Source organism: Dunckerocampus dactyliophorus, chromosome 17, assembly GCF_027744805.1.
Source record: "Dunckerocampus dactyliophorus isolate RoL2022-P2 chromosome 17, RoL_Ddac_1.1, whole genome shotgun sequence".
NCBI lineage: Eukaryota > Metazoa > Chordata > Actinopteri > Syngnathiformes > Syngnathidae > Dunckerocampus > Dunckerocampus dactyliophorus.
Genome location: NC_072835.1, coordinates 22,959,147 through 22,971,454, shown reverse-complemented (window position 1 = coordinate 22,971,454; position 12,308 = coordinate 22,959,147).

The window sequence follows — 12,308 nt, the reverse complement described above, 5'->3', positions numbered from 1 at the left end:
GGGGTCCCAGCGGCTCGGCACAATGCTGCACACACCAATTACACATGACAGGCTTTTTCATTGCGTGGGGCGGGAAGGGGGGTAGCAGTCGCGTCGTGATGTGAAGCCCGTCTGCTAAATATGTTCACCAGCAGGCCACCTCGCTACCTATACCGCATACCTGGAAGTCAAACCTAGGCTCTGTGCTCCACATGATGTACCTTTTTAACCCTAAATATGCTGGTGGAATTGTTTTTAGCAATAGCAGCTCAAAACCACGTTCAGTAAAGTCAGAAGCATTGTCTACGGTCGCCCCTCGTTTTTAGCGGTTAATTGGTTCCAGGCCCAACCACGTTCAGTGAATTTTTGCCATGCAGGCTTAAATGTTAATAAAGTTAATAAATAATTGTTAATAAATAGTTGGAACATAGAAAACCTGTTTATGACTTTCTCAATACAGTTTCTAACATTATCAGAGCTCTGTAGAAATGAAAAAACGCCCTCATAGTCACCGTTGCGCTCCTGTTATTCATTGTTTACCCCACATTGCAACACTCGCAGCTAGCGAGCTAACCAGTGAGCCTCACATTTCTTCTAAATTTTAGAAGAAGAAAAACTTTTGTTCACTCTATCATGTGGGACCTGCCATAGCAGTGTTAAGGTAATGTCATGTAAGCTAATGTCCCAATGTTTTGTGTCATCACTGCCGCCTAGTGACCACAATACGACATATCACTTGTATTTCAATATGTTTGGACTACTAATAGACTGTAGTCTACCACCAAACAGCCATCATTTATTGATTAATTTGTTTCTGAAAAACCATGATATAGCGAGGGAGTGATAATCGAACCGCGATATTACGAGGGGCGGCCGTACTTCTCCGATAGCATCCCAAAGAACCAGGAAGAAAGGCTAAAGACAAGAAGTAGACATTACAATACGTAACAACAGACACTGGTCCTGACTTGTTAGGCACCTGATTATCTGATAGCGGGAAACACAATTAAAGCAATACGCCACTTCACTGGGTTCTGTGTGAAATGCGTAGCCGAGTAAACAGTTTCGTTTTTCATGATTTCAGCATCCAAACTGGGTTGCAGTCCCGAGTCTTCAAGTTAAGAAAGGCTTCTTCTCTCCTTATCCTGCGGAGGATAATTTAACGATGCAAATGACGGGGAAAGCGTCGGCGGCCTCACGCGGGACCAGTTATCACGTTAAATTGCGAGAGCGGTCTCTGTTTGGCCGGGCGCTTCATCTGCGGATTCAAACACAAAAGTCCTGAGATCACCACGTCGGTCAAACAGGAGCAAGCAGGAAGGCGGATAAAACCGACTGCTGTGTTCACGAACTTGTCAAAACCGTACCTTGAACAAGCGTGTGATCAGAGGATGGCTTCAGTCACTAATCCTCCGACAACAAAACGGGAATACAGTTTTGCAGAAGTCAACAAGGCCGACAGTCCTCCGACGTACTAAAGCATTGGCTCTGGCGTGGAGAACTGGCAAAACCCCCACCACTTAATGACTAAGGCTGCGTGGCACTCCTGCTAGGCGATAATCTCCTCTTGGCATAACCCAATCAAGCGCAGAAATATTCCTTATCGGGGAGGAACAGCAAACATCCTCCCCCGGCTCCCGACGGACGCCCCACTTAATTGATTACCACCGTCTCTAGGCAGCTCATTGCATGCGTCTCGCTCGTTTAGTTGCTGGCCGGCTCGTTGGGGTGACTGCTGTTTTTTGTTTTTGCTCCAGTTAGATTTGATGATGTGACTCAGCGTCCGCTGTGGCAGCACTCGCCATTACAGGGATGCGTTTCGGTTGTTTCCCGTACCTGAGCACGTTCTACCTCGATGCTCCGACATCATCAACTGTTTTCGCCAATTAAGTGCCCTTATTTCCCCAAATGCCTCTTGTGTATTCATGTGGTGGAAATTAGATTATACACTCTACAATGCAATAAAAGCCATGAAATATTATTTTTACAGCATCCTTTTTAAATTAAAATAAAGAAGGCTGATTTAATTTACAGAATTAGCTCTACACATTAAAAAAAAAGTGAAATGTGTCATTTATTTAGCTAAGAACAACTTGGAAGTTCAGTTAGCCCCTAGAAAACTAAGCTGCGTTTATATGATATCAAACTAAATCAATTCACACATTATGATATCCTACTTAACACATGCAAGCATCGCTAACATGATAGAACACATTGCTTTAAGAATTACATTAATTACGTTAAAGAAGTAAAGTTACGTAAAGAAGTTAGCATAACTTTTCTAAATCTAACATGAAATACGCTACAATACAATCAATTAAAGGATTATGTTAGCCTACATCGCATAGAATAGCATAGCTTTGGTGTTATGCAGCATAACATACGACCAAACACAATTGGTTAAATAATTATGTTTGTCTAAATAGAATACAATAGCATAACTTTGCTAAATGCAGCATGAAATAATGGAAGGATTAAGTTTGCCCACACAGCATAAAATAGCTCAACTTTGGTATCGTGTAGCATGAAATATGACAAAACACAATCAGTTAAAGAATTACGCTAGTCTAAAAAGAATGAAGGAGCATAACTTTGCTAAATGTAACACGAAATATGCTAAGCCCATCAATGAAATGATTGAGTAAGCAAGCCTATATAGCACAGAATAGCGTGGCTTTGGTGTCGCGTAGCATGAAATATGACAAAAAAATAATTATGCTTGTCTAAAAAGAATAAGCTTTACTGCAGCTTGATGCAGTATATGAAATAGCACTACTGGTTAAAGTATTACGTTGGTATAACTAGCCTAAACTAGCATAACTTTGCTAAATGCAACATGAGATATGAGAAAACACACTCACAGCATAGAATAGCGTAGCTTTAGTGTAGTGCAGCATGACATATGAAAAAAAAACTAGTGGTTAATGAATTAACTTAAATAGCACAAGCTAGCATAAATTTACTAAATGTAACATAAAATATGCTAAAACAAAATCAATTAAATGATTAAATGAGCCTACATAGCATAGAATAGTGTAACTTTGGTGTAGTGTAGCATGAAATATGACAAAAAAATAATCGGTTAAAGAATTATGCTTGTCTAAAAAGAATAAGCTGGCGTAACTTTGCTAAATGCAACAAGAAATATGCTCAAACACATTCATTTAATTGATATAGTTAGCCTACATCGCATTGAACAGTGTAGCTTTAGTGCCGTGTAGCATGAAATATGACAAAACACAACCAGTTAAGGAATTACGTTTGTCCAAATAGCATAAAACATGATTAAGTTAGTCTACATCGCGTACATAGTGTAGCTTTAGTGTTGTATAAAATGAAATATTAGAAAACACAATTGGTTAAAGAATATAGTCTTAAAAAAAACATAAGCTAGCATAATGTTGCTCAATGTAACATGAAATATGCTACAACAAAATCAATTAAAGGATTAAGTTAGCCGACGTAGCATAGAATAGCGTAGCTTTAGTGTTGTGTAGTATGACATATGACACAAAACACAATCAGTTTTTGTCAATCAATCAAGAATTACGCTCGTCCAAAAAGCATACGCTAGCATTGCTTTGTCCAACTGGGAACTTGATAATTTCTCGTTTAAATTCAACCTGGTCCTGCGAGATATTTTGTCAGCCATTTTGACAGTGTGTTTCGTTTCTTTAGTGGCAGATTTTGGTCACTTTGAAGGTTCTCTATTCGCCGGTTCCCCGGAGGGTTCCCATGTTGCCTCTATGTTTAGCCGTCCCCTCGTGGAATTCCGACAGCCTTCCTAGCGAGGAGCTTAGCGCTCGTTTGGCAAGAAATGTCGGCGTTGCGATGAAAGTTGTCAAGTGCCTCTCTTCGGCTTGTTGTCGACTAAACTTGACAAATTGCGGAGACGTTTCCGTCAGGGTTAACGCGGCTCATTACTGACACCGCGGATGTGTCACATTTTGTTTTGCTCAAATTGGTTTAAAAAATGACTGAGGCGACGAAGCGAGACGTGATTTAACGAGAGGCTGGAGGTGTTTGCCGCAACACGTGCGCCACAAACTTAGGTAATAACTACCCGACACTTTCTTTCGTCCACTGTGAACAACATGTCTCATTAGAGCTTCTTTGTTGTTATTTCTCTCTCTGATCACATAGCTGCACTTTGTAAAAACACACACACATCTGAGAAATACGTCTTCATGTCCACATTCCTTGTTGAATATTTATGATACGTCTGTCAAAAAAAACAAAACAGGGCAACATTCTGACCCTTTTCTCGCTCCGTTGATTCTGTAAAAGGCTTGTTTCTTCTCCTCCTCGCCCTGACGCAGATCAATTTATTTGTTTCTGATTCACTGTCAGCCAGGTGGAAGTCCGCCTTTCCGCCCGGGCAGCAGGATGTCTCCCTGCTGGATCCATCACTGCATCTCCACATGCTTGAACAACCCCACCGCCTCGTCGTCAGCGGCAACCTAAACAAACAACATTGCACAAACTGATGGCGGAGACGCCGGACGACGGCCAAGGTTCACGTGTCGGCTAATGACTAGGCTAATGACCTCGTCATTCTTGGTCAAGGGTCACGTCTCGGCTGTGAGGGAGTAAAGCAGTGACTACTTGAAGAGCAATATTACGGTGATGGTTTTGTTTATCCGGAGCATGCTCAGCAACAAGACATGAAAGTGCAGCCGAACCTCAGCGTGTTTTTTGGTTGACGTCGAAAATGTACGCCACAGTTATGGTCGGATTTTATTGATAAAGGATGTAGTTCCAGGTAGTCGCTGAGCTTACACAAGAAAGGAGTTAATATGCGTTCAAAAGAGTACATTTGCATCACAGAAATGCCTCCTCGGGAGACAAATATAACGCAGAGCGGTTTGTGAGGTCGGATTTTTTTGAGGAGGCAAATGTATCAACCTGGAACAGCCTGGAACTACGATCTTCATCACTGAAATCTGAACACAACTGGACTTAGCAGACCAAGTGGGGGGGTAAGTCGCTGTTGATGTACTACACTGCTAATGGGGATGTCAAAAAATCCAAACTATCGCTTTATTTTATTTCTTATCACAAAACGTCCTTTAGCTAGCTAAACAAAGTGGCAACCGTTCCATCAGCCATCAACGATGTCATCAGCAGTGGACCTTTAAAAATGTCAACACATGTTTTTTTTATGGTTATGGTTTTACATTGTTAGCGTAAAACGTTTTCATTGCCAAATCAAAACTCACCTAGCATCTGTCAATTTCAGATTCACTGTCTTAGATTTATTTTATAGTGTGATTGATTGAAGCAAAAAGATGTCATTTCAGGCATATGCATACATATGCGCTAACATGCATATGCATTTCTGCTATCATACACATGAATGCCACACAGACTTGCTATGTTTGTCTGCTCAAGGCTCGAGGCCTCTTGTCTCCAGAACATGTCCTTGGACGTCAGGGCATTTAAAGATACAGTAGCTTCAGCCTCTCATTTTAGATGACCTCTCCCTTCTCATGTGCACACATAGCAACATCTTTTCCAGCAGAAGTTAGACATTTTCTCTAGAGGCCGTCGGTTCAGGTTGTATTGATTTGTTATTTGAACGCCAGCAGAACATTTTCCCTTGACAAACATTTAGGGTTACTTTTACCTTCAATGAAGATGCGACTGATCCCAAAGACACCATGTGGCAGCGAGATCAAACACCACCGCCTTCCAGTTTTCAGTCACGAACAGGGACCCTACGCAAGTATGGAAAAGTATGGCATTTGATTGTATACATTCCTGGAAAAGTATGGAAAATGAAAAACCAAGTATGGAAAAATACACACGGGGGGCAACGCATCCCAGAAAACATTTGGGAAGATTGACAAGTCTAATGGCCATCCCTGTGCTATTGTCCTCCTCCAACCCTTTGTATGAGCTACATAACCTAGCTACAATCTCCTTGAAATTATATGATGACAAACATTAAGAATAATGAAAACAAGCCATTCATTCCATGATTTATTGACATGACACGAGGGCTGCAACTAACGACGACTTTCTTTTTCAGTTCATCTGAACCTTGTTGTTTAGATTAATCGAGTAATCGGTTTGTCCCTAGATGGACCAGGTCAATATGAAGCAAACACAAACTGTTAGTGGTTCAGTCCAAAAGAGGCAAAGTCAAAGCTGATGTGTGTGAATGTCTTGGTTTGCCTGAAACACAAAACTAATGCGCGGGTGAATATTCTGGTTCATCCAGGTCACTGTTCGGGTTGCCTTACAAGCCGTTTACAAGGCTTTATCAGTTCGTGCTCAATGACTTGGTGGGACAAACACTAGTTTAACTAGGTAGGACATCCCTAGTCTGATGCAAAGATACTGTAATACGTCGGCTTTCATGGATGGCTAATGAAATTTAAAAAGGTTCACATTTGATATTTACATTTTTAAATTGAAAAACGATGAATCGAATACCAAAATAGTTGTCGATGAATTGGATAACCGATTAATCATCAGTTAATGGTTGCAGCTCTGATGATACACATCTATTTACTGAGTCTGGAAGAAGTATGAAACCTAAAATGTTCATTTGTCATTTTCATTCATCGTTTATATGTATTTATATGCATTTAGAATTATTTTCTGCATGTAAACTTATAAAAATGTGTTTTCTGGAAGGGATTAATCAGATTTACGTTATTTCTTTTTGCGAAAAAGTTCAGTTAACTTCCATTTCGGTTAGACTCGGACCTTCTGGAACGGATTAATGGTGCTAACCAAGGTTCCACTGTGTTTTATTGTCCAATTATTGTCACTCTTATATGAAAGACATTTGACAGGCTGTAGACAATGACGGTGTATGATAATGGTTTCTGCAAACATTGGTGTACATTGGTGAGATGCTGATATCGCCATCCACATGCTGCGCACTCGGAGAGCTAAGCTGAGGGGAGAAATACAGAAAATTGACAGAAGCCCATTCAAATAATTGTCCAACCCACTTGCTGCTTTTTTCACCATTTTTGCAGCATGAATTTTTTTTTTATTTTGATCTCAAAGTGGTCTCAAACATAAAAAAATAATCGAGTATGTAACGAGCAAAACAACAATAGCGGACCACAATTATTTTTTATTATTTATTATTTTATTATTTTATTTGTGTCTTTACAAAGTGACATCGCCAACTAGTGGCCTGGCATGCATATTACTAACACCTTAACATATTCTGTGTTAAGGCGCATCATTGTGACCACATTGTCATATTTATGTGAAACACCTTACTTTTATTAGATGCTCCCTAAAATAAACAGCTAATTCGCTATGAGTTTTACATTAAATTGGGAGCTAGCGGTCCTTCTCACCTTTGTCGTCCACCATCACCCTCTTCTTCAGGATTGCTACTTGAATTGATTCCATTCTTGGTTTTTACGGTACGTCATTTTCATTCCCCTCTCGGTGGCTGCATATGGGAGCACGCCAGGTGAAGTGGTCCATTTTCATCTCTCGTCTTTGGAGTTTTCATACACTTTACGAAAAAGCACCGCGAGGCCAGGCTCATTTGAGAAAAGCTCTCAGGGTCATGGGGTTCACTGTGGCACAAAAATGCTGTGAAATGATTGCAGACTTGAAATGCAAATGGTGCAAATCAAACACGTCTTCTTTACTGCTTCAGAGCTTATTATTGGTGCTTAGATTGCAGGCCGTAAAGTGTGACCCAAGGAGAAGAATGATTGAATCGTGTTTTTGTAACACGGTGCAGTAGGTTGCCAACTCCTTGAAAAACGTTAATATGGGAGAAAGCACTACTACTTTGTACAATACTTGTTGTTTATAAATATGATATGATTCAGTTTTTCAAGGGACGATGGGCAACTCTAGAGGTGCAGCTTTTTTTCCACTCACTCTGTGATCCCTCTGTCAGACGTCTTTACGCACCTTGCTGCTAAACGAGGCATTTTCACATCTTTCTGAGATGTAAATAGCCTCAAGCTGTCGTCGCATGTTGGAAATGAGGTGCCGTTATTTAAATATATGCAAGAACAAGCTGCGGAAGATGGTGGTAGAAGTCTACACTTTCCGTATTGAGACGATGAACGCAACAGGCGAGGTTGGCGTCACAGGAAGACGTCACAAGAAACGGCATGCTTGGATTACCTAGCGCCTAATTCCCAATCCGCTAAAGAGGTGTGGATCGGACATAAAAGAGAGCATTACGGAGACTTATGCTCCTTGAGAGGCCACCGGGATCCCATTAGAAGTAATCTTGTTTAAGTGGGAGCAAAAGGCAGGAAGTGAGAGGTGAGCTAGACAGGAAGAGTTACGACACTGTACTTCAAGATTCTGTTTTTTGTTTTTTTGAGGTTTCTTGGGGGTGGCGCTCCAGGGGATGCCCAGGGATAATTGCACAGAACAGACTGGAAGGCGTGCAGACACGAGAATGGCGAGCCAGGAGGCAAACATTTAAAAACACAGAGCGCTTGAGTTATTAAACACTGGAGAAGGCGGCAAAGCCATCACTGACTGACTGCAGCGCACTCGGACTATCAGTCGGGCTCATAATGGACATTTAACTGCTAGCAGACAGTCATGAAGACAATGTTGGAGCAGCTCGTAAAGTGTTTGATAGCTCATCATTACCATCCCATGCTTTTTGTCAGAGCACCCCTATCCCCGGTGTAACGCCATCTCGCTGATTTATGTTTAATTCCCGACGCCCGTCAGCAAGTGTCGCCTCTCCATACCGAGGGTCCTCTGAGGTGTACGTGCTCATTTCTGAGTGAAATGGCTGCACAGGCAAGCTCTTATTTACACGGTGGCCTGGTGGTTAGCTTGACAGCCTCACAGTCAGGTGATCTGGGTTCTGGGGTGGTGTGGAGTTTGCATTAATCGGAGACTCTAAATTGTCTTTATGTGTGTGAATAGTTGCTTGCAAGGGCCCGTCCACGCAGGAACGCTTTCAGGTCAAAACGGTAAAGTAGTTTATCGGTCCAGCCTTCATCCACATGGCAACAACGTTCTGAGTGCCCTGAAGCGGTATTTCTTTGAAAACGGCTTCCAGAGTGGGAAACTCTTGACAATGCGTGTGGACAAGCAAACCACTACTTTCTAAAAACAACGACATCGCCCGCAAGTCATCGTCACATGACCAGAAATAACCGGTCGAGTACTGTTTCCCAAAAGCCAACATACTTGAATATTTTGACTGGGTCCCGGTCAACATTCTTCTGATAATATTTTTTTATACCCCAGAAGACGACGGACCTTATGCACATGCGTTCTTTCTTCTTCTGTAGTTTTGGTTCTGTCTCTGTTTCTGTTTTCAGCGCTACATGCAGTCGTGCCTTATGTATTACATGGTTTTTTGATCTGTTCCTATGTGACCGACAAACCCCCCCCCCCCCCCCCCCCCCCCCCCCCAAAAAAAAAAAAAACATGAGCGTTACCGTGTGGACAGGGCCTAGATGTGTCCTGTAATTTTTCCAGTATACCCTGCCTGTCACTCGCAAAGTCAGCTGGTATAGGCTCCAGCTCACAGGCGACCCCAATGAGGACAAGCGCAATAGAAAACGGACGGATGGGTGCTGAAAACCTTTACATTTACAACTTTTCAGACTCATGTACAGTCAAACCTCAGTTTTCATACGCCACAGTTTTCATATCATTTGTTTTTTTGGAAAATCGTTGTTTTTGGAAAAATTTGCTTTCGTCTTCATACACTCACACACTTCAAACACAGTTTTCACGTGACAACCCAGTCCGTTTCCTCTGTACTGTCTCGTTCCGCGCGAGTGCCAAAACAAAGCACCCTACATGTTGGTGACCCACTGTGCATTTTTTCTTGAGTGAGATTGCTAAATTATTTGCATGGGACCACAGAAAGCCAACAATTTGATAAAGGAGGTGAGAAACTCGATTGAATTCAAGAAAGAACTCATCGGAAAATACAAAGATGGCATCTGCGTGGCCGATCTTGGAAAACTGACGCACCACTGTATATTTTTACAGTGTTGTACTCTTGTTGTACATCAGTGGTCACCAACCTTTTGGAGCCTGAGATCTTTGGTGTCGGCCATGAAGCTGCACAAGATCTACACCCCTATCTATGGAGTTATATTTGTGCCTTAATTTTGAGCTAGCAAAGCCTGATTTTGAGCCACAACGTGCAATAATTACTGTTGCGTGAGCAGGCACATCACCGCACGCTGACACTTTCTCTCTGCTTGTGGCTCAACCTTTGAGCGTGAGGCGAGCCGGTGTACGTGTGTGTGCTCATGGTACCGCCGGTCAGGTTTTGGGGACTGGGCTCCTGGCTGGGGTGCGTGCCTGGAGAGCAGCAAGGTCACTCCACGGGAGGGGAGAGCACTAATGTAATAATACATTTTTTTGTAATACTCTCGCGATCGACCGCCAAAGTCCCAAACATCGACTAGTAGCTTGTGATCGACGAGTTGGTGACCCCTGTTCTACATCATATGGAAGTGTCCTATCGTGAGGTTGGTGTGTTTTTATGTAATCCCTGGTTTCATGTTTATACCAATATGAGAACTTTCCACAAGATGTTTTGAACATGTATGGCAACTTGTACCGTTGGTAGCTTTTTCTTGAAAATGGCAGCCAGATGAGAAGATTTTTTTTTTCTGGCCACCTCCAATATCCAACTCGTCTTTACTGTTTTCAGATCCTCGCCCCTTGACCAGTCACAACAGAGCAGGCGTGGTCAGGGGAGCAAGCTGCAGAATCCAAGCGCTTTGGCCAAGAGGAGAAGAATGCAGATTTGCCTTGTACTTAACCTTTATGGAGTATTTTATAAATAAACTTACCATAGTTCCCCACTGGGATCCAATATCAGTTTAAAAGTCCCAGAAATGGGCATTATCGGACCCCTTTAAGTCTACCAGTATCCCAGAATGGATTGTTGGACCTTAGAGGTTTGGATGTCTGCTCAAACAGTGATGACAGCGCATGGTATTCCCTGCAGCACGTTAGCTTGGTGACTGTATCTCCCACTCTCACACAGAATTTCAAAGTAAACGTCTAGTTTGTATTGACTATCACGTTTTTTTTCTTTTATTGTGCTATTTTGACCTATTCAAGGTGCAAATGTGCTTATTGATTGCAGCATTATTGAATTAAAATAAAAGACATTCAAGGTTTTAAGACGAGAGAAACAAGTCGGCCTCGCATCGTTTGTAAAAATAACGCGTATCGACCGAGTTAAACAAAAGGCATTTAACGGCAAATTTCTTTTCAGGCCCGAGGTCGTGGCTGTTGTTTGATGGCTGAGCAGGGAGGGGAAAAAAAGTGCAAATGCTACACAAAGGCTGACAAACCACTCAGCTGTTCAGTTTGGCATGTGTATGTATCATTTTTAATAATAACACAATGAACCCCCTTACGCCATAATTTGACAGGCAGGAAGTATGAACAGCCGAGCACTGCATGGGAGGTCACGGCGGGCCGGCAGTCGCTTCCTTCACATCGCCTGATAACGTGTGCGTCCGACGTGCATTCATCTGGTGCGCACCCACCTCTGGCATCATCTACGAATGTTATTGAAAAGGCGCTCAGCCGCAGACAATCAGGTGAAATAAAGGAGGGAGTCTCCGAGGAGGAGCTGTTTATCTCCACAATTAGCCCCACACAATGCAGTGGCGTCGCTGCCTTAAAACCAAACCAACCTTTCACTCTCTGCATGTGATTGTCATTTGGGCCGGCCGCTGCCTTTGGCTGTGTTTTTAGCTTTTCACGCATGGAGTGGCGGCTTGTCCTTCCTAAAAGGCCAAGACAGTCATTGGCGAGAAAAAAGTTGCAAAAATAATAAAAGGAAGAATGGAAATGAAACATGACGATTGACGAGTGGTAGAAATAATCTGTTCCAAGGTCAAGCTGTGGCCATCAACCACCATTAAAAACTTTACTTCAGGGGTGTTCAAAGTGCAGCGTGTGGGCCACTTGTGGCTTGTTTTGTTATTAGCCCACGGCACATTCTACAAATACAGGAATCCCTCGTTTAATCGATCACGGCAAGTGAATTTCCGCAAAGTAGGATTCCTTACTTAGAAATCAAATATTTTTCTAGTTAGAGCATAGAAAAAACTGTTAACAACCTTCTAATCACACATGTTAGCATTGGGAGAGTTCCTTGTTATTGTTTTGTTTTACTTCTTGTTCTGTACAGTACTTCCTGCAATGGATATTGTCTCATCAATGTAACCTTACTGGCACCCAGTGACCAGTGTAGAATACTACATATCATCCCAACATCTTTGAATGCGTCTTATATTTGTATTTTACTTTATTTAGTCATTTTTACGGTTCAAAATGGAAAAAAATGCAAAATTTGCTTGAATGTGCATTTTTTAAAA